At 32.3% G+C, this 24,956-nt stretch overlaps 1 protein-coding gene across 3 annotated transcripts in view; it reads left to right on the top strand.

Moving 5' to 3' along the window:
- Positions 1-24,956, top strand: part of CCSER1 (coiled-coil serine rich protein 1) — a 1,114,085-nt gene that overhangs the window by 847,505 nt on the left and 241,624 nt on the right. The window lies entirely within an intron of this gene.

Here is a 24,956-nt window from a genome sequence, read left to right as displayed (position 1 = left end):
TTTTTCTAAAGGAGTACATTGTTTCCGAAGGAATAAAAACAGATTGTTTACAAAGAAAACACACATGCGCATGTGTGTATATATATGTATATATATAGACGTATATGTATATAATTTAAATATTTTCAACTTCTTACATAAAGTATACCAACATTAAATTTTACATAAACATAGTATAAGTTGATTAGTTAAACATAACAATCTGACAATAAACAGACAAAAATAATTTTAAAGAAATATACTTCTTTTTAAAACATATTGTATTGGAGCTATAACCTCAGTGTAAATTAAGTATATAATCCATTACACAGTAGGAAGAATAAGATCAGTTTTACATTTTTATTACAAAAAAGTATTTTCACCCTAATATATTCCTATTACCTAGCAGTAGGGCCTATAAAAAACCTTTGCATTATTAAATTTTTTATTATAAATGGAATAAAGATAGAATCTGTCCCCATCACCTCATAGTCAAAGAATAACAACAAGAAAATATATATACAAATATGTCTAAAACAAATCCATCTGTATCAATGAACCAAAACAAATGAGGAAGAGCTGAGAAATGCCTTGAAGGTCAAACAGGGTTATGAGGATAGCTTTAAATTGGTTCTAGGATGCTGATCTGAGCAAAACAAGCAGAGCACAATTCTTTACAGGTTGTTACAAATCTCAGGCAGGAAAGACAACAATCCTTTATTTGGAACGTCAGGAAGTTGAACAGGCTAGCTTTTGGAGCTTTCTATAACTGATCTGGCAACAAGAAGCTTAGTAGAATAGAATAAATCATGTTGAATGGCCGTTGGTGTGGCAAACACAAGAAGACATCTGCAGCGTGAGCAGCATGTGGCTGCCAGTTTCTGATGCCTGAGGATAAGTAAAGGCTAAGATAACCCAGTCACACACAAAACTTGTGTCACATGAAACTTCAAAATGAAATAGGAACAATTACTGCTAGTGGGCGATATGACTCTGACCTCAGCACCTGTCTCAAAAACAAAAGAAAACAAAACAAAACCTGCAAAAGAGAACACAAATGATGAAACATATTATTTCTAGATAAGCAGGTCAAGTCCCAGAATTTAAAAAAAAAAAAAAAAAAAATTGCATACAGAACTCTTTTGAACATCTAGGGAAAATTCTTCAGTCATCTGAGGGGACAAAAATCATGTTAGTCTCAAATTTCTCCCTAATGACATTCAATTTTAGAATTTAGAGGATTCTTATAAATTTCTGAAAGTTTGATCTGGTTATTATGCACCAATCCAAATATCCATTCCAGTACTAAAGCTACAGACAAAAGTTTTTGAACATTCAAAACCTCAAGGAGATATGTACCCTGAGCTGATAAGAAAGTTCTAGAGAATAAACTTTAGCCAACCAAGTGATGGAGAAAGAAACTACACCAAATAAATTATACAATGACTAAATTCTTTAACTGCAGTGCAAGATTTACAACAAATATGTGATTAGAGAATGCTCCTAAATACACGGAGATTAGTGGGAAAATGATATATAGCTTACAAGGTTGTGGAGAGGAGGGAATGAGGAAAGTAGAAGGTAGTTACTTTCCTTTAAAGTCCAAAATAACTGGAAAAAAGAATATTAGTTATACCTATGTTTATAGATATAAGGTAAACACTAAGAAATATTATATGTTCATCTAAACCAAATGGATGATGGGGTAAAACAGGGTAGAATAATTGGAAATACCCTGACACTAACTGGAATATCTTAATTGCTTATTTTAGGGTTTAGAAAATTACTTCTTAAGAAGCAGCAAATTAATCATATTATATACATGATGTGTGATATCTATCTATCTATCTGTCTGTCTGTCTGTCTGTCTGTCTGTCTGTCTGTCTGTCTGTCTATCATCTATCTATCTATCATCTATCTATCATCTATCTATCTATCTATCTATCTATCTATCTATCTATCTATCTATCAATCAATCATGTTGTTGAGAGTACAGAAAGAAAACCCACACAAAACAAAGCAAAGGAAGTATAGCCTATGAGATGAAATATAATAAAATATTTTTAAAAGCATTCAAAATATAAAATATTGCAGAATTATGATCAAATAATTTTCAAATATGTAAATAACTGAAACCATTAATACAAGGAAGATTATTTTTATTGGGTCCCAAATTAAAATATGATTATAAACTGTTCACAAGACACAAAAATCATGCTAAAGGCATTAGTGTTCAAAGAAAACAAATGAAATAAACAATGAAATTTTACAGTATACCCCAAAATTCAATAGAATCTTAATTATCTGTTACTGTTAGGATAGAAGGAAAATAATACACTCATATATTTCTAGTAGGAATATAAGTTGCTTTAGCCTTTTTGGAAAAATTCTGGCAATAACTATTAAAACAAAAAATTTTACCTAGCAATCCTATTCCTGGAAATCTTTACCATAGAACTAAAAGTGCACATACGTAAGGATATATGTACAAGGATATTGATCATGGCATTAATTATATTGGCAAACATAAAGTGAAACAAAGTGAATGGTCATTAAAAGGGATGTGGTTGAATAAAGATGGCTTATCTGCAAAATGGAATATTATTGAATAACATTTAAAAAATTAATTTATAGGTAAAATGTCAGTTGATTCAGGGTTTTCCATAAGGTGTGTGAAAACAAAAGGTGAACACTCAGTTTAGGATAATTCCATTTGTAAAAGAGTGGCCAGAATTTTTAAAAATCACTTATATGTTGTTGTTTTTTTAATTTTGTATATGAGAGAAAGAAAGAGATGGGGAGAGAGGCAGGCAAGGAATGAATATACTTGAGAAATATGGAAGAAAATATAAGATGCATATAGGTTGTTCTCTTGGGTGACTTGGTGAGAAGTGGAGAAGGTATTGTAGATAAAATTTGTTGTGGGAGGCTAGGTGACAGGGGCAATCACAAAAGGAAAAAAGATGAAGACTGCTTCTCAAGGACATCTTGCATGATACAATCCAATTTATGTAATCATATAAAGCTTGTATGTATAGGTATATTTGCATTTGAATATTAAAATCATAGTAATATCTAGTCAAAGTCATGACAAGCAAATAAAAAGTATATATATGTATATGATATCATATATCATATATATATGATAAAATAAAGAAGCAGCCAGGACTTCCTATTTCACCATCAGACACTTCATTTTAGAGCAACAGCTTTTGTGACTTTAAAAATGGATCTTTTATACATGAAAAGTTGCCCAACCTCTCTTAAAATTAAAAATAAATGGCACATCTAGAGAGAAATACCATTTTACCACAGATTATGGAACACTAAAAAGTTTGATAATTTATTGTTTTGGCAAGATTCTGAGAAATACTAGTGACAGTTTAAATTGTATAACTTCTATAGAGGGCAATTTAATAACATCTTTCAAAATTAAAAATGTACAGTATGTCGACTTAGCAATTTCACTTCTGGGAATTTATGCTTCAGGTACAGTTTCACATGTGAAATAATCTACATGTAGAATGTTCATTGTGGTGTTTGTCTGCAACAGTAAAAGTTTGGAAACAATATCAGTGACCACTGACAGAGAAATATTTCAATAAATACGTTAACATTTACATAGCAGGATACCCTGCATCCTTGGAACAGATCCGGTGGCACATGTATATTGAAATAGAATTATCCTTGAAATCTATTAAGTGGAAAAGGTGTCGCTGGAGGCTCATGGCGATGTCCACGCCAGGACTCAACCCAGAGCAGCGGTGACCAGGTTCTTGTCTCCACTCAAGAAAGAGGTCAAGGGTCAGACAGAAACTACAGGGAGTTTATTCAAGCGGAAGTACACAGTTGAGAAGGAAGTGCAGGTGAACTCAAAGATTGGGTTGCCCTGAGGAAGTCCCTATCATTTTTTTTTTCATCCCTCCCTATGGCAGTACTTGGGGATTCTGCATTGAGTCTGTCTCCTTCCAGTAGGTGGACCCTCAGTTTTCTGCTCTTTTGTCCTTGTTTGGTTTCTCTGGAACTGTCATGGTGTCAGATGGGAGTCACAGTGACCTCAAAGTAAATGACATTACAATGAACTAAAGGTCAGAACCCAGTCAGGGTCAGGGTTGCTCACCCTGCTGGATAAAACTAGTTCTTGTTTTCCTCTAGCCACAGGATACAGTTTCTTATGAAACTGAAAGTAGGGAGGTGCCTCACATTGTACCCCAGAGGGGGCGTCAATTCCCGAGGCTACTTATCCTGCCTCAAAGGTACAGAACAGTGTGTAAAACATGCTATCGTTTCGGCAGAATGCAAATATATAAAAACACAAATATGAATGTAATAACCAGTTGCTGTGGGTAAGGGAACTGTGTGGCTAGGAAACAGGGGTAAGATAAAACCTATTTTTCATGGTTTTCATTTTTGTAACTATTGAATTTTGTGTCATGAACGTGCATTAATTTATTCAGAACCTAATTAAGATAATTTAATTTTTAATACATTATCTAAAGTGTTATATTTAGGTATATCTCAATATTTGAGTGTCTCTCAAAGCTAAAGCTCTTAAGAAATGGTTATTTTTACAGTGGACTTTCCACTGTACCTCAAGAAAATTGAGGTAGATCTCTATTACCTGATATTAAAAAAAAAATTAAGATACAGAAGAAAATATATAGTTTAATTATATGTAAAAATCTGTACATACACATGGATATATATGCATAAAAATTCCAGAAGAAAATATTAAGAGTGGCAATCTCTGGGGAGTGGAACTCTTAGCTACCTGAGGTTAAGGAGATTGGAGAAGGATATTTATTGGTTACTTTATATCCTATTCTGTTTGAATTTTTTAAATATGAGGCCTGTCTTTCTTTTATGAAATAAACAGAGAAAGAGAGGGAGGAAGGAAGGATAGAGGAAGACAGTGAATTATCCTTGTCCAAAACAATGAGAAAGTACATTTCTCTGAGACCAAACTTTTGGAAGTGACTAACTTGTACTCACTTGTTGAACAAGGTCTCTCAATAGTCTTTGTTACAGAAAACAACATCATTTTATTTTATTAAATATGTATCTTAGATATAACACCTTTGGAAAGTAAAATGAAAGACATAATGAAACAATAACTTGCAGGTAAGTGCTCTTGCTAAAGGACATCTTATTGGAATTCAAGAGGAGTCGCTGGGCACAAATTTTATTTACATTATTGAATGGAATGCATTTCTCAAGTCTCTCAAGCACAAAACCTAATGTCCAATTTAAAGCATAAGTTTGCATAAAATGCTGATTAGGTTATTATCAGAATACACCATTAAAATGCTATTAAGTTGTTTCCCTTTGCTAACTTTCCCTATTACTAATTAAAAACATTGAATAATACTGTCTTAGTAAGGTTGATAATTTTAACCCCAACATTTTACTCAAGTACCAAATCAAAGTCCAGCCTACAAGCTGAACAAACGGAAACTATAAATATAACTTCTGGTCTCAACAAAAGCTCTCTTAGTTTATAGATTTGTTTTAATGATCAACATGCATCATTTAAAGTGCATTTTAAGGTGATATTCTTTCACCTTCTATAGATGCAGCATTTGCTTCCATGAATGAACAAAAAACATACCTCTTCAAAAATAATTTATAATTTAATGAAACTATTACTAGTTACATTCAGAATAAAATTTGTCAATTAACTCCATTTTTATTATATCATTTCTTCTGTCAAGTATTCAATGAACTTTTCTAGAAATGCAAATATATTATTTTCTCATTTTATATTTCTAAAAAAAAAAAATCCAACAGTAGACTACAAGTACAAACATTGAGGCATTATATAAGAAGGCAATAGCAGAATAGAAATTCAAAAGAAAATGGGAAATACTTTTAATTTTCAATTATGTAAAATCCGCCTGTCAGAAGTACCTTGAGAATTTCAGCTTCACATTAGTTTTCTAGTCAGGGCTCTTTGCTCACTCCAGTCTCATCCTTCTTCTTCTATTAGCTTTGATAAACAAGAATTGTAAACCTTTAAAATTCAATCTCACCATTCAACATTTACTCTGATTCTAATTTAATTCTTTAAAAGTACTCATCAATTTCTTTTTTTTTTCTTTTTTTTCTCTTATTCTGCCATTGCTCTAATAGATGTTTCCACTAAAATAAATCCTCAGGTCTGAGCAGATAGCACAATTAGAGGTTAACTAACAGAAACCAATACACTTAACCCAAGAGCAGAAATTGTAGAATGGCCTAAAAGCAAGAAATGGTTATATTTTGCAGGATATAGGCTAGATTTTTATCTAATTAGAAAGTATAACCTAAACTTGAACACTATAAAATTATTTGTTAAATATGAGATTACACAGTTTTGTAGGCATAACTTGTAAATTTTGCCATTTTTAAGTCCAGATAGAATTTTAAGAATTTATAGAAAGGAAATTAAAACATTTATTTTTGTAATATATTTTGAATAAATCTAATTTTGCTTCTACTATTCTTTCCCTCAAATATGTGAAAACTTTAAACATTTCTTCCCTGACATCTTCCCTTCTAAAATCTGGATGTTCCCAGATCCTTCAATTCTCAATTAGCATGGTTTCTAGACTTTTCACTATGTATCTTTAAAATGTAATCAATGACACATGGTATTCAACAAACATTTATAGTATGATTACTCCAGAATTTCATGGAATTAGTCAACCCTCTTAAGAGGGTAGGAGTATGAACTCTGGTTAGACAGACAGGCTTTATTTTGAATCATGGTTCCATCATGTTCTAGCTATTTTTACTTAATCCACAAAAGGCAACAAAACATAGCATCTTCCTCCTAAGGGTTATGTGAAGATTGAGTGAGTTGACATAAATCAAGTATTTAGAGCAGCATGTACTACATCATAAATACTATATAAGCCTTTATTGTTATCTTTTGTTTTAGCTATTTTATCCCTAAAATCTGGGCTAAAATAATCATAGTTGTTTCCCTTGTATTCTAGGAGAGGTATACACTCAAATTAGTATTGACTCATGATATACTTACAATAAATTAAGCTACAATTTTGAACATAGTTTTACATGAATGACTGATACGCTGGGACTTCTTTTACTCAAATGTATACAAGAATTCTTTAAAATGCACTGACATTATTTGTAATTCTTGATAAACTCAGAAGGAATAGAAAACTATAGTCTATATTCTCTTGGAGTCTTTGTGGTATTTTTGTTCCACCCTAGGTTTGATAACCACACATTCTAGAAATTTAGGAAAAATATGGAACAGACTAAGTTTTATTTTATTTGATCTTATTTGTCTATCACCATTCTAGCTTTGTGATGGATTGGATTTAAATTGGGACATAAATCAACGTATCATATTATAGTTTAAAACAAAGATTCATGTCTTGTACTTCTCCAAAGTAGGGCAGCCTCGTTTTTTCTTAATAGAAGGCAGGCCTGGTGTAGAAGCTGTACTGAGGTTATTTGCAAGTAATGAGATAAAAAAAATAGAAAACATTCTTTTGAATTCTGCACGAATGTTTGATTATTTATGATTTGGTGATATTTAACTGTAGGAAATAAATAAACCTATGTTTTCCCTAAGAATTGAATGATCAGAAATATTGGAAGAGAGATTATTTCAGGAGCTGCTGGATCAAAATATAATTAATTACATTTTATAATAGGTGAATCATGATAATTATTAATAGGATGATTATTTCTGTTGTCATGGCAACAATTGTCTTCTTTAATTAAGTTAAACACATTTTGAATGGCATATTAAACCAAGAAACGTAATTATTAAAGTGAGCTGAGTGTTTTCTCTAAATAATAAATAGAGGTGATAAGAACTGATGCAGTTACTCCCAAAGTAACATATAATATCTTATGAATAGAATTAGCAAATTTCACCTAATTTTCACTTTGCCCAAGTGGCTTACTGTCATCAATCCCAGCTTCATAATATATACAGAAAATGACTTCATCTAGTAACTTTTGGGTTAATGTTAACCTATGTCTCTCCCTATAACATTTATTTTATAAAATGTTGTCTTTTACCATCATCACTTTTTTTTACTGTTATCTTTTTTCCTCTCCTATTTCATCATTCCCTATTTAATCAATTCTACCTCAGAAAATTTATTTTATGTGAAGATAAAAATCTGCTTCAAAGACAAACTTTTCCTTTTGAAAATTTTGAAGTACACCTGTGGTATAAACATATGGATTGTTCTCTGTGAGGAAGCTAAAATGCAGTAATTATCTAAAATGAAAATGCCAGTCTCTGGCATTCAGTACTAGACTTATTTTAAACATTGTGATGTACATAACAATCACTTTGAGAGCAGGTTGCCATGAGACACAATGGATCCTACCCTGTGACTTTTGTTCTACCAATTTAGGAGGATTTAACAACCTTCATTTTAAATAAGGTTTCTAATTTATTGTTACATAGAGGGCTATGGACCTCTCTAAAGAAAAGTGATCTAAGAAAACCAGGCCCTGGAGTTAGCTCTGGCTCGATGAGATGGCTGTCACATAGAATGACAACTAGGGAAATATGGAGAATGACTAAGTTAGACCACGGCCTTTGGGTTTGACGGCAATGCCTCACCAATTCTTTAAATTCTTGGATCTTCATTGACTAGAAATACTGAGGAGTTGAGTCAGATAGGTGAAATATTGAGGTGATTGCAGTCCTAAAAAATTGCTCTCTTTCTCTCTCTAGATATAGGAAGTGCTGAGTTATTTTTAATCCAAGGAGGTTGAGGTCATGTAAGTTTCCATCCTTAATATTCTATAAGAATTTCACCCTTAACAATAGGCTTGATAATAGAAAAATGAAGCTTCTGAAGAGCATAATCCACTTGATGAGTTTAGTAAAATCCCAAACGTTTTCATTAATTGAGTTTCTTAGTGAATTTCCTGGCATAGACACGTACAAGATTTACGTTTCCATGAAGAGTAGGGCAATATAGACCATATAAGAATGTGCCTTTTAGAATGCTGACATGACTTACCATTGATGGTAAACCAGTAATGAATCTAAAATATTTGTAATTCAGCATGTAATCAAGTTCTTTCCAAAAGATACAGGGCTATAGTGCTTTCATGGGATTCTTTGTTAAGGCATATTGATTGAGTCTGAAATGCCTTCATCTGAGAATGAGAATTAGGAAATGGCTCGTAAGCTTAAGATAAGAGGACATTAATCAAGAAGGTTCTAGGACAATATTTATCTAAGGTTAAAAGCAAGGGAATAACAAGCTTATCATAGCAAAATAGGGACCAAAAATCAAGTGTTTAAAAGTAAAATCAAATAAAATCCAAAACGCCAAAAGTCAGGTAGACATTTTAAAGACAGCAATTATAATATAGATGTGAACCTGTGAAATAGAGTTTGTCTAAAAAGTTTTTTGTATTTCTTGCCAACTTAAGGAATAGTAACCAGATTTGCACACAACTGACCCCACATGTGTATGAAAGGGAATAATTACAGAGTAAAAGAGCAGTACTGACACCTGTGTTTTTTCCTTAGTAGGAGAATAGTAAGAGAGAATACGGGAAGTTCTTCTGTGATATTTGGAAACATTGAATAGATGTGAGAATGAGATATATGTCAAATTAAAATAGATGCATTCAGTTAGAACTGAGTATTACAGACGAAAAGGAAAGTTTTACTTAGGGAAATTGCCTTAATGGAATCCATCAGCACAGTTTAAATCCTCCAGTTTGTGAGGATTGTCAGAGAGCATTTTTGGTGATTAATTCATGATAACAAAAGTTATAGCAACTCTAAACCAATGATAATTTACTGATTTAGAGAACTGTCATTCCTAAGAAAAACAGCACTCACGTGCTCTGTTAGCACATAATTCTCTATAGAAAAGTCTAAAAGTATATTTTGTGATAACTGAGTCACCATGAGAAGCAATTGTGAACTTAATAGCTCTAATACTGTGCTATGAAAATCTCGTTACTTAATCTCCACTGTAGGGCTATAATTCCAAAATAAACTAGAACCACCTTGGCAACTTCTCCAGTAGTCCTGGCAACATTATACTCCTATGGTTTCCCTTTCCTAGGTTCTAGTCAGACAGTTGTTGAAATCTTCTGTTCAGATGTGGTCGTGTAATTGAATAAATTATTTTTATTTTACCTGGATTGGGTTTTTATGAGATTAATAAGGTATATCATTCTGCCATTGTTTAAGAAGGAACCTTATCTCCTGGAGTTGTGATTTTCAAACTTCTTATTGGATTCACTAGGTAACTTAGTGAATCAAATAGCTCGTCACCTGCTATGATCATAGGGTAGTACTTAGTCCTCTCCTTGGAACTGTGTTAATATCGTTAAATTAGTTTTACAATTTTGGGACTAATCTTATAAACCATTGAGTTCAAGGTAAGTCTCTTATAGGCGAGGGAACTAGGTAATTTGCTTACAGTGACACATTTATCAGACCTGGGTTTGAATCCAAATCTCATGATGTTTAATTTGGTCATTTTTTGAATATGGCACATTAAGGAGCTAGAGGGGAAAATATGAAACCATTATCAAAGCAAAATAGAGTTTTAAACTGATACAACATCACAATTTTACACTGACCATTTTTCTAAGAAAATTTCAGCATGGGCAATATTAAATGTATTTTTTTTTTTTAATTTATTGGGGTGACAATTGTTAGTAAAATTACATAGATTTCAGGTATACAATTATGTATTACATCATCTATAAATCCCATTGTGTGTTCACCACCCAGAGTCAATTCTCCTTCCATCACCAAAATGTATTTTTAAGTCCAAGTTTTCGTGAACCTGTCCATAGAAACAATTATAATCTAGTGCTCTCAAGACAGAGAAATTCACAAAGATGAATAATCGGTAAGATGACTTAGAAGACTAAAAGTTGTTATATATTAGATTAAGTTATTTGAGTTTTATAGGAATAAGCATATTTACTGCAATCTTATCTAAACACATTAGAGAAATTAATCCAAAATAATTTATCTACATGCTGTTTATTTATCTATTATGTTTAATAAATCAATTAACTAAAAATATTTACTGAGTCTTTGCAAAATATTATACTGCATACTTTGAGAATTGGTGAGCTGAACTTTGAGCCCAAGGAAATTAAATAGTATATTTTAAATTTTATTCCCTACATAACAAATGATGACTCCTCAATATTTATTTATTTAGTGAGTACATATACAAAAGTGTAGGACTTTTTTAGAGTGTTTTCTGTAATTTACAAGGAGACACATAAGAGAAAATATATACAGATATTTAAATTTTAAAAGTCAATATCTGGTACTCGTTACTTAAGAAGGATAGATAATCGTTGATATCAAAGTTCAAGAGTAATAGAAGGCTTCCAACTTGCCAGATATTGGGAAGATTTTTGTGAAAGCAGTGGGTACAAGCTAGATTGAAATCTAGGTTTTATATAAATAGAGGAATGAGTGCTCCAGATAATTGGTTATACCTTTGTAATGTCACTGACGTGAACGAGATCAGACCCATTAGGGTCAATTTTGTAGGACTTTGAATTCTGGGTTAAGGATTTCTAACTTTATTCTTGATATTGTTACTTGGACCTAGACAGACTATTGAATCATGTAAAGTTATAACTGACTCTACTGTAAAGTCAAGGTTTTCACTCTTTGTAGTTACAAGTTCATCATATTTAGCATAAAACTAATTTGCTTTGATTATAACAAAATTAATGACTAGCATGTGTCCTCTTTTTCCTAATTATTTTTGTGTCTGTCAATTCTTGTGCAAAAACAAAATTTATTGATATTGTGATATAAATCAGAACTATTTTTTTTCATGGTTTAAGAAAAGATATTTAGACAATTATTAAAATTAATGAAATAAATACTACTGATTTATTTCCAATTAATTTCTGAAAAACCAACAAACTTGAGAAGACATAAACAAAGGAAAAAAATTACCTTTATATAACTTGAACAAATAAGCTTGATTTGGTAACCATGCCCCTACTCACCCCACTCCAGAAAAAGAGGCAGCTTAAAAGTGTTAGCATTCAAAGGAAAGGGCTATCATCCAGTAAGAAATGTGTTTAACATCTATTTCCTACATTAGACAAAAAAAATAAGAAAGCCTATTTTGCTTTAACTTCTCTGTCAAAATTATTTCATTCTTCCAAAAGTATGTGGTATATAGTATATTTCACTGATATCTACTTTCTTATTTCACTTAATTCATTCCTTATGATTCTTATTTGGGCTTTAAAGGTAGAGACTAATGTAGAGCAATTGATTTGTTTAATAAAGATATTTGAAGGTTCAGGGGGCTGTCTATAAGGAGATACCAAAGCCTATTTGGAGGGTAGGAAAAGAAATCACCATTAATCCACATGATTAATGGTGGACAGAACTGAGAAAGGGGAGAGGAGGAGTGGGGGAGAAAGAGAAGAAAGAGGGAGAGAATGAGAGACAAGGAAAAGGTAGAAAGGGATTTTCAGTAGTTCACTGTGAAGTATGCAGTATAAATGGTCTCTTCTTTCTTTCTTTAGAAATCTTTAGAAAATTCTGCTGTGCTGATCAATGCTTGTGCCTGAGTAAATTTATTTAAGAACATTAGAAGCATTCAAAAAGGGACCAGGTAGTTTGAGTTAAGTTTTGTAAAATCAAAAATAACTCTTGGATGTGCATATGTGCCAGGCAGTCTCTGGGGATAGAGAGTATGGCCATTAAATTGGGTAAAGTGCTTCTCTCACATAGTATGGTAGGTAGAATTCAAAATGACATTTGACCCAAGCCCTTGTATCATCCCCTCCCTTTGAGTGTGGGTAGGACCTGTGTGTATGACGGGATATCATTTCCATGTTTGGGTTACTAATCAATTGACTTTGAGGTAAACAAAATGAAGATTAATTCTGGGTGGGCCTCACCCAATAAGAAGAACTCTTAAAAAGAACATAGCCTTTCCTAACAAATGAGATTCCAAGCATTACATGGTCTATGGAGAGAGCCACATAGTGAGAATCTGAGAGTGGCCTGGAGAAGCTGAGAGTGATCCTCAGAAAACAGATAGTAAATAAAGGGAACCTTAATTATATGGCATTGTGGGAATGAATTTTTCCAAAACTTGAGGTAGCTTGGAATTCTACAGATGTAGATACACTCACGTAAAACCTTGATTTCAGCCTTATCAGACTCTGAGCAGAGAATTCAAGTATGACACACCCAGACTCCTGAACCACAGAAGCTGTGAGATAACTTTTTGTTTTTTAAGCTGCTAAAATTGTGATGATTTGTTACATAGAAATAGAGAAATAGAAATTTAACATACACTTGTAGCCTCCTCTCAGTGTTTTTTCTGTTTCTCTGTATTGTTGTTATTATTATTATTGTTACTGTTTCAAAACAATCAAATGAGAGAATTCAAATGGCTGGACAGTAATTATCTAATACTGAATACTCATTTTTGGAACCCTTGTGCCAAACCCTTTCAAAATCAGGTCCCCTGTTTATACAGACCAGATGATTAATAATAACATGTAGCATTTACTATGTGTTGCATGCTGTTTTAAGCATTTTTCATATATTGACTCATCTAGCCATTGCCACCATTATATTTAACCTCCACTCTATGGCTGAGGTGACTGAGGCACAGAGAGGTTAAGTAATACACCTGAAATCACACAGCTAGTAAATGGCGTGTGTGTTTAACCATTTACATTCTTCCTCTCTTGACACACCTTTAGAGAATAAACCTGAATGAGTCCTAGCCACATTTGGCTGTGTCATATTGTACAGTTGGAAGGCTCCTAATATCTGTGGTAAGATGCAGAGATTGTCCTGTGAGCAATTTTCTCCCTATTTAAACAATATATCACAAGTCTCACATTGATTAATAATTCTGAAAAGCTGTACCTATACCAAAAATGACAGCTCTCAGGAAATTTTCAGAGATGTAGGTGAAAATCAGTGGTTCTGGAAATTTATGTTTATAAATGAATATTATTAAAAATATCAAGATTTTGATGGTTGCCAAATGGGAGGAGGGTTTAGGGGATGGGTGAAAAGGGGGAAGAGATTAAGTAGTACAAATTGGTTGTTACAAACTAGTCATGGGGATATAGGGTATAGTATAAGGAGTATGGTCAATAATACTGTAATAACTATGCATGGTGTCAGATAGTACTACTTGTAGATTCGGAGTTATAGCTGGGAGGGGAGTTGGGAGGACAGGGTGAAAAAAATGAAGGGATTAACTATAATTAGCAGTTGCAAAATAGTCATAGGGATATGAAGTAATGCATAGGAAATAAAGTCAATGATATGTTAATAACTATGTATAGTGCCAACTGGGTACTAGACTAGACAGGGGGATCACGTTTAAATTATATAAATGTCTCACCACTATGCTGTACACTTGAAATTAATATAAAATAATATTGTATGTCAACTGTAATTGAAAAATTACAAAGGGGTGAAAGGTGAAGGAGAATAAGAGGTCCAAATTTCCAGGTGTAAAACAACTAAGTCATGGGGCTGTAATGTATGGCATAGGGAATATTGTCAATAATAATTGTGACAGTGTGATGGTTACTGGACTTATCATGGTGATCACTTCTTTAGGTGTATAAATGTTAAACAACTATGGTATACACCTGGAACTATTACGATGTTATATGTTAGGTATATTTTTTAATAAAACTCTTAAAAACAAAAATAACAAGACCCTAAATTCTGAATGGCCATTATATAAAATTCCACATGGAAGGAAATTATTTCTTCCAACAAGAAGAAAATTATGAAAAATTAAGATGTAATGCCTTTTCACAAGAATTTCAATATTGGGATTTTTTTTATAAGTAAAATCTAATATTAATACAAAAAAGATTCATTGTAGTTCCTATTTTAGAACTTTTTAATTTGTCATTATGAAATATTATCTGTTTTGCTTCTATTATTTTCTATACTAAAGCATTTCACTACTATAAATTAATGAATATAAGAACAAAAATCAATTTGTAAAGTGAGGACACACACAGAGAATGATTTTTATTAATATTATCTTCATGATTTATCATTTTGATTATACTAAAGTAGTGTGGCCTTGTCAAAAAATTAGAAAATATTTGGAGAGTATTCATTTTTTTCTCTGTTGGCTAATAGTTAATGCAATGTACCTAATTTAGAATGGTAAAATACTTAAACCTTTACTAATAAAATACCTTTTAGTATGTTTTAGGTATTATTACTATCTTAACTATACACGTTTTGTTGGCTTTAATATATTCTTCATTGCATATCTCCACATTTTGCTTTTTAAATTTTATTTCACACAATAATGCTGTTTCTACATTTTAAAATGCAATGGGCATTAACTCAAATATTATATAAAAATTTACTGAAGCTTTATGTTAGGTCTCATGTTAGGCAGTGGATATTGTAATAAAAAATAATTTTATTATCCATAGCATCGTGGAGATTTTAGCCTGAAAGAAAGCTCTCTGTATATAGTCTCTCTCTCTCTCTCTCTCTCTCTCTCTCTCTCTCTCTCTCTCTCTCTCTCTCTTTCTCGTTACAATTATATATCTTGGTAAGTGATATAAAAAAAAATGATGACAAACATTAATATAGGAAAACTACTTGGTGGTTTTCCTAGACTAAATGGCGGATCATTAGGACAGATCTCGAGAGAAGATAAAACTTTAAGGTGGAACCAGACATATAAAAAAAACAGGGAAATGTTTTTGAAACAGGAGAAATGGAATGTATCAAGATTCTGAGGTTAGAAACCTTTGGCATTTAGAAAGATGGCCAGTGTGATTGAAGGGCAGTGGTGAGCAAGTCAGAGAATACCAGAATAGTGATTTGGAGAGGTAGGCAGGTCCCATTTATAGAGAACTAAGTGTACCTGTTATGGAATTTAAAGTTTTGGAGATTTTCTTTTCAGTATCACAGAGAAACAAATGCTAAAATAACTTTAAGTTGGTATTTTTTTCTGTCTAGTAATTACCTTCATCTGGGTTTACTTTTAAAATTCAGTGTTATAGTTTTCTATGCAGACCTTACACCTTTCACAAAAATTAAATTGAAATGATACATACATCTAAGTATACCATGCAGAACTATAAAACTTATAGAATAAACATATAAGGAAATTTACATGACTTTAGGTTGATTGATGAGTGTTAGATACAACACTGAAAGCATAGTTCATGAAAGAAAAAAAAAGTGAAGTTAGAGTTTATTAAGATTAAAAACTGCAAAAGACACTGCTAAGAAAAAAAAAGTTACAGACTGTGAGAATGTATTTGCAAAATATGTAACATATAAAGCATTTATATCCAATGTATACAAAAAACAAAACAAAACCCTCTTAAAACTCAATAACAAGAAAAAGAACAACCAGTTGAAAAATGTACAAATGATCTCAAGGTACCTCATCAAAGATGCCAAGTTAGCATATGAAAAGACACTCAACATCATTTCACCTTGGGGTAATGCAAATTAAACAACAATGACAATCTTCTTCATACCTATTAAAATGGCTTTAAAAATTTTTAAAAAACTTGATAATGCAAACTGCTGACAAGGATGTGCAGGTTGACAATTGTGAAAAACACCATATACCTATATTGGAATTAAATGATTAAGTAAATGGATTGTTAATGATGGAAGCCAGAATTCTCAGCACTGGAGTAGGAGGTTGCAGGTAAACAAGGGAGTATTCTAGAATGATCCATGTTGTAATGGATTAGAGTTGAAGATATCAATATGCATTCATGTTTACTAGATGGGTTACTATACACACATGTACGATATCAAGAAAATGTACACACATATTAAGAAAGGAAAGAAATGTATTAAAATTATAATACTCAATATATACCAATAACAAAAGGCGAATACAAGTCACGTTTGACTTCTGCAATTGCAAGAGGTGCTCAAAGTGGTTACCATCAGCATCCAGACACATCTGATTACAGCGAACTACTGCTTGAGCAACACTGACGAAAGTGTCTACCCACATACATTTTTTTTTTGGCATCCCCAGTATTTGCTTTCTTTGTCAGCTGAAAAGGCCTAGCAGCAATACTCCAACAAGTATCCCTAGAGACCCAATCTTGGTCTGTAGCACCATTCTCGAATAAAAGGAACCAGGACTTCTGGGATAAATAGGTGATTCTAGCACTGAGGCAGGACCTATACAGGGAGCCAAGATCATCTTGTATTATAGTTCCAGAACTAAGGACAAGCTCAGAAAACAACAACAAAACAAAAACAAAAGCTCATGTTGATGGGACTGTGTCGAAGGGGAACGGGAGCTGGCTGAAAGAGCTGTGTCTAATGCGGGAACAATTTGAACAACAAAGTAAATAAAGTGGTGTTCTATTATAACTCAAAGTATAAAGTCAATATCCATGCAGAGGATTTCCAAATAATTTATGTAGGTATCCTTCCATAAGGAGGTAGAACATAATAATACCCACACCTTAAATTTCAGTGTGGGCTGTGATAGAAATTCCCCTCTAAATAATGCAGTCTGAAATGAAGGGGACAAAAAAACTAACTCTACAGTGGATAAACCAGAAAACACTACCTCAGCCATGTAATCAAGGTCAACATCAACAGTGATAAGTCATATTTCATATTACATATCCTTGGATATGATGTAATGAGATTGGCACTTAACCTGTGTAGTTTTTTCTCCAAAAAACCCGTAACTTCAGTCTAATCATAAGAAAAGCATCACTTTTCCAATTTTTTGAAATCCCAGTTAAGGTACAATCTACAAAATACCTGAGCAATAGTCCTTAATACTATCAGAGTCATTCAAAAACAAGGAGTGTCTGAGAAACTGTCACAGCCAGAGAGGAGCCTGAAGAAACATGACGAGTAGATGCAATGTGGTGTCCTGGATGAGTCCTGGAATAGAAAAAGGACATTAAGGAAAAACTAAATCTGAATCAAGCATGGACTTTAGTTAATAATAATGTATCAATATTGATTTATTAATTGTTACAAACATACAACTCTAAAGTAAGATGTTCATACAAGGGCAAACTGGGTATAAGATATATAGTAACGCTGTACTATCTCCATGATTTTTTGTAAATCTAAAACTATCCTAAATTAAAAATTATTTTTAAAAAGCCATAGTACTTATTGAAAATGAAAAGATCTCTGCATATACTGCCAATCATACTCTAGATTAGGATGCTTTTGTATTAGAAGCTACTTATGATTGCAGTTTTCTCCTCTGCCCTTGCTTCTGATTACTCTGTAGAATTTAGAAAACTGAATCAAATTCAATTATTGTTTAAATCACATAAATAAAGTAGGAAATGTCATTGAAAAATGTCTGTAAATCCAAAACTATGCTTGAAAAATATTAATTTTTAAAATTCATGGTTGTAGTTTTATATTTTTTCCAAAATGAGTTGGTTGATATTTTAAGCCAGTCCATTGAGGTGTCACGTGTTTTTGGAAGACTATGGCATTATTATTATTATTGTAGCCAAGGGAAAGAAAATGTCTTTTGTTTTTTACCTTTCTTCAATAAGTTTTCCTCACTTAAGGGATAGTGGGAGATGTGGCTACAAAAGAAAATATGTACCCATTTTAATCCTACGAAATCTCAAACTCCAAAAGCTGGCCTACCCCCAGAGCTCTAAGATTCACTTTCTATGACCATTTCTAGCAGGTTGGCTTTTTTAGATCACTTGCCCTTCAATCATATCTCATTCTCTGTCACTAAAAGTGTAATGCCTTTATTTTACCTCACACTTAACACTGTTGTAATGCTGAGCAGATCAGCCGGAATACTCTAGGTTTTATGTTCCAGGCTTTTAATTAAATGGTCCCTTCAGTCTGGAAGTCTCTTCTTTCCTTTCTTCAAAGTTTTCATTTTTGACAAAAAGTTTTTCCTTAGTCCTGAGGTTGGAGTATAAATTTTTCTTGTCTTGGTAGTTTCCATATAATCAACATTCCTTGAGTAAGCAAATATTTATTGAGTTTTTCCTGGGTATCATATATTCAGTATGCTGGGCATCTGTTTATAGCTTCTCAGCTGGAACTGTCAGCTCATTGAGGGCAGAAAGAGTATCCTATTAATCTTAACCCTCAGGACTTGGCAGAGTTCTTGGCATATGATATGTGTTCTGGAAAAAAAAAAAAGTTTGTGATTTTTGAATGGAAGAACAGCTCTCTGAGAATGCAAGATTTTCAAAACTGAAACTTTTTTTTAGGGATTTACTCATTTTCATGACTCCATGACACGAGTTCTCTCAGGCTGTGATTTTGTTTCAACTCCCTGTCCTTCACAATGCCCTGTTTCTGCTCCTGAACGCCCTTGAGGTGCATCTACCTTCCATGATAGAATAATAAAATGGTTGCCCAAATATGTCTGAGAATTGATCTGGAATTTGAGTCCTCCCATAGTCATATTGCTTGAGAAGAAAATTAACATTCTTCTCTACCTTTAATAAATAGGTTGGATTTTTGTTTCCTAATGGTGGTTTACAACAGAGGCCACTCTGATTGTATGGAGCACTTCTGTTACGTGTGTGTGTGTGTGTTTATTGCTATATACTCAGCAAAGTTTAAACAGAATTATGAAATAAAAGTGTTGTTAAAATATTATTTTGAAATAGCTTTTACTTAAATTATAGATATTATAAATGTATGCATGTGAAGTTGATAAATGATTGATTAGTCAAATGAGTATTTTCTTCATTTGAATTCTCCAAAATTCAGAACTGTATTTTAAGCATGCATACAAATTTATAACCAATTTTTGATATTTTGTAGTCTGTCTTTGTGAAAGGTTACTTGCAATATATGGCAGTCTAGACATTGCTCACATTCTAGATGTATAAATGACGTCTTTTTTTCTTGTTCTTCAATTTTCAATGTATCTTCCAAAGTGATAAAATTGAGCTTGAAAAATTTAAAAAAAGCAATGCAAACCTATATTGGATGAATGGTATTGGAAATTATTATTGTTGCTTTTCCTCCCAAAGTCCTAGCAGTTCTAAATCATTGTGGTTAAAGAAAAACAGAAGTATCGAGTGATGTATCAGCAGAATATAACAAAATTACATTTATAATTGGGAAAAATACAAATAAAATATTCAGTATCTCATTAGTAATAACCATGGTGACATGTATAGAGAAATAGCTGTGTTCTGCGCATAATGCTAAGTGCTTTAGATAGTTTTTGTTCTTACATTTTCTAAACAAACCTATGAAATAGACACACCCGTTAGCTCCATAGCAGTAGAGGGAACACTGAAACAAAGAGAATTTGTCAAAAGTCAGGCAGCTAAAACAACAAAGGTAAAATTCTACCCTGGAAGTAGGACTCAGAGTACATGGTCATGGACACCATGCCATACCTCTTCAAGGGATGAAAATCATGTTCATCATTATAGAATTGTAAGATAATTATGGTCCAATATTTGGTACAGTATTAAGTAATGCAATCAATATGTCCTAGGTCTATACATTTGTGGATTCTCACGTTAATGTTTAATAATATTTGAAATTAGATGTTAAGTTCTATTATTTAATTCAAGCATATTTGTACCTAAAAGTTTTTTATTTATATTTGTTCATTTAATTTGATTATAATTATAAAATATTATATATGCTTATATAGAATATGGTGATACATACATTATATTCAAATATAATGGTTGTATTTTCAATTATAATTTCTGAGCATTGTTAATATAATGGGTGGTGTCTCTCAGCAGTTGTTATCAATTCAGGTCTCATCTCCAACCAATTCCCTCTTGTCACTGAGTTTTCTTCTCTTTCTTGACTATCTTACCAGATAAGAAAACACATCACTTTCTTCTGCATTACAAACTTGATAATGTTTAGTCTTTCTCCTGTCACTAGCATCCACAATAAGAGCCTTGAACACAAAGACTTTTATCTGGTCACTGCTGTATCCCCCAGTCATCCCACACTGAGCCTGGCAGCAGAAGTAGCACAATAAATGTGTGTTCAGTAAATAAATGTCCAGTCAGAAATAGCCTCTTCTCTTATACCTTTTCATAGTACTTAACATATCCTGGCTGCATTATTGCGATTTGTGCTATTTTGTAATTTTGTTAGTGTTTTTTATATTAGATTAAAAGGGGAGCGTTTCATAATTTGTTCTGTGCCTCTCCTAGTGCCTTATATGTATCAAGTCCACAGTAAGAATATTAATACATATGTGTTCCCTAAATGGATTTATCATAGTATTTGTAAGGATTATTTTAAGATTATGCAGTATTAGAGATTTACTGATTTATTTTTTCAGATATTCATTTTGTCCATTAATTTTAAATACATAGAAAAAGACCAATTAATTTACAGCAACTCTCATGTACCGGCAGTGACTAATAAATAGATGTAATTTTAGTTTAGCAAAGTCCAGCTTTCTTATATAATTCTGCATAAGTAAGAGTAGGTGAGTATTTTAAAACTCTTTTAAAAATGCTGTAGTTTACTTTCTTGATTTTCCCCCACTGTTTTAAAAATGGTATGTCAATTATTCCAAAAATGCTTAAAACTGTATTCCTACATTTTAATAATTTAAAAATTGATTGGAAGTAGCATATCACATTATCTTTGGAATCCAGATACATTACTAAGTAATATAAAACCAATATTTCAATTCCCATTTACCTTGTTATAAAATTGTATTTAGCTTTATAGAAAAAAAAATTAAAACTTCACAGAAGAAATCTAAAATAGGCCGCCATATTAATAGTAATATTAATAAGCATTTTATAACATTAACAATCATGTTAATAAGTACTCTGGCACGCAGAAGTCAAGTGCAGTTTCTGGAACCAGATGCCTGGTTTTGATGCCTTTTTCTACTGTTTACTTTTCTGACTCAATTTCTTCACACAAAAAGAGGAATACAAGAAAAATACATAAGTCAAAGGCCGTTTACGACTATAGAATGTGTTAGTATATGTAAAGAACTTACAACAATGCCTCACATGATAGCCCTGTAGAAGTCTCTGCTAAATTTGTCCTCATCATTGAAGGGATGTCATAGTTAATGGTGATTTTTTTCAGAAATTCTAGTGTTTAATTGTGAGACTGCAGAATGATACGCTCTTTTTAGTACTCTCAGAGTAGATCCACCACTCATAGCAGACTCACAAGGAAATGAGTTTATGAGACTGGTACATAAACTCAGGATTCTAAATTGATCCCTATACAGTAAGAATGCTAACTATACTAGGGAAGTAGATAAATTATTCATCTTTGTCTCCATATAGGTGGCACGAAGGCAGACAAATTATAATCAAAATGGCTTACTTAGCATGTTAACTGAAGAAGGATCAACATTTGATTTCTTTTTATTTTTAATTAAATTTATTGGTGTAACAATAACACTGCTTAATAACATTATATACTATAGGTTTAAAGTGTACAACTCTATAACACATCATCTGTATATTGCATTTTGTATTCACCACCCAAAGTCAGGTGTCTTTCTATCACCGTATAATTGACCCCTTGTACCCTTTTCAGCCTCATCCCACCACCTTTCTTTCTGATAATCACCATGCTGTTGTCAGTGTATATGAGTTTGTTTTGTTTGTTGCTTCTTGTTTTATATCCCACATATGAGTGAAATCATATGGTTCTGATCCTTTTCTGACTATTTCACTTAGTATGATACTCTCAAGATCTATCCATGCCGTTGCAAATGGCAATATTTCTTTTTTTTTTTTTATGGCTGAGTAGTAGTCCTGTGTGTGTGTGTGTGTGTGTGTGTGTGTGTGTGTGTGTCTGTGTCTGTGTCTGTGTCTGTGTCTGTGTGTGCATGCTAAGTGGCATTAGCTAAAATATGAGCCTTCTAGACAGTATTCTTGGAGCTGAATATCTTCTCCCTGGGAAAACCTCAAATCTTTCCTCATACTTTGCTTCCTGGACTAAACAAACTCCCTTTTGGATGACAATTTTTTTTTTTTTTCCATTAGGTATGTTAATCATAATATACTCCTAAAGGCCTAGGAATATTTTCTGTCACTTTATGGAGACGTTTCAGTATTTCAGTCTATTCATTTTAAGAAATAAATCTTGTTGCACTCTAAATTCCAATGCAGTTAAAAACGTCACCGTAGTTTCCAAATACTAACACCATTTACTATGGTGAAGTGATCAGTAACATTATTACTAAAAAGATACAACAAAGAAGAAGTATTGTATATACTTTGGATTATTATGTTAGAGAAAACAATTAACTTCTTGTTAGCTTTCATTTTATCCTAATAAATTTTGGCATATCCCAAAGTGGTCTACTGATGCAGTGGAGTTAACAGGAGATATAACCAAATATTTGTTTCATTTTTTTTTAAATAAAGCTCTTACAGTAATTAATCCTAAACTCTTTTAACATCAAGCTGAGCTCAACATGAAAGATGCATTTTAATATTCATGATTCAGCTTGCCTCCTCTGTTTGAATTATGTGGCTTCAGTGAGGTTTGAATACACACATGCATGCACTCACACATATAACACATTTCTGCAAATCTACAACCATATTCTAATGTAAGGCAGGCAGCTAAGCATATTTATTCCAAGTGGTTTAATGGCCTCTTAAAATAAACAAACCAAAAGTTTTGTCAAAAAATACCTTGTAAAGAATAAAAAAGACTCTAGAGATCTGCTGTAAAATATTACATGCATGGTCAATAAAAGGATACTGTACACTTAATTTTTTTTTAAAGTAAATCTGACATGAAGTGTTTTTACCACAAAGTATTAAAGATTAAAAAATACTAAAATCATAAAAATGAAAATATGTTTTTGTGTGCTGTAACTTCACAGTGTGCTTAAGTATAGGTTTGTATATTTGTGAAGGAAGCACTCACTTGCTCTGAATAGAATGCTTCACCTTAGAATTAAATGCCACTGCAGAAAATGGAAATATTTCTTCTATGTGAACAGCAAATGTGCCAAGAGACCACAAGTAAAATATTTAGTGCTAACTTTAAGACAGAAATATGTCTTCCTTATTGAGCTATAATTTTACTCTGAAAAACATTTCTGGGAACAAAAGATTGAATATTTCTGCATTTAACTGGAGGTTGATCATGATTAACAATTTTGCCTTAGTGAGATAACATTTTCCAAAAGAAGAAGAGGAAAGACATACGTGAAATTATCAGTGGGAAGTGAGCCATGATAGCTACTATTTTAAATTATATAAATGTCAATTATAACTATTTTATACTGGACAAATGCTATGGTCATTCAATTAGTTTTACTACTGTAGATGTTAGTAATTTAGAATCTGTGATCATTTGGAGTCAGCTACTAGAAATGTAATTTCTCACAATGTGAGAGATGAGGGGATAATATACACAAAACTGTAATTCACCCCAAACCACTTAAATTAACCCTTTAAAAATCTTTGGATAGGTAAATTTGTTGTATGCAATAAGATGGCACAGAATGTAGTTTAAAACAATTTTTTTTTTTTTTTTTGGCAGTGATTTTTGCAGGCAAGTATCCTTTGGACAGAACATCCTTTCCCTAAGAGTCCCTTAACTCTTTCCCAATTCTATGCTTCCACAAACTTCCTTCTGCCTGACACATGAAAATACATTACAGAAGAGTTGAGTTAATATCAATATTTAGTAATAACTTGCATTTTTAAAGTTCTTTAGTTTTATTTTAACTAATCTCTCATATTGCATTTGATTGTCAGCAATCCTGTGGCCCAAAATAGGTACTATTGCAGTCCTTGTGTTTAAGATGAGTCTATTATAGCTTGAGGAGATTGTGTTTATTTAATATCACAGAAACAATTAATTGTGGATAAACGTGACTGACCTCAAATGTATTCATCGACTACTTATGTCAGGCCTTATGCTAATACCCCAAAATAAACCCACAGTGCTTATTTATGTAGCCCTCACTAAATATCAGATACTATTCTAAGTGCTTTACAAATATGATTCATTTAATCAATTTAGGGGAGAA

This window comes from Rhinolophus sinicus, linkage group LG02 (genome assembly GCF_036562045.2).
Source record: "Rhinolophus sinicus isolate RSC01 linkage group LG02, ASM3656204v1, whole genome shotgun sequence".
NCBI lineage: Eukaryota > Metazoa > Chordata > Mammalia > Chiroptera > Rhinolophidae > Rhinolophus > Rhinolophus sinicus.
Note: the sequence above shows the minus strand (reverse complement) of the source record. Positions and strands in the feature narration are given on the sequence as shown.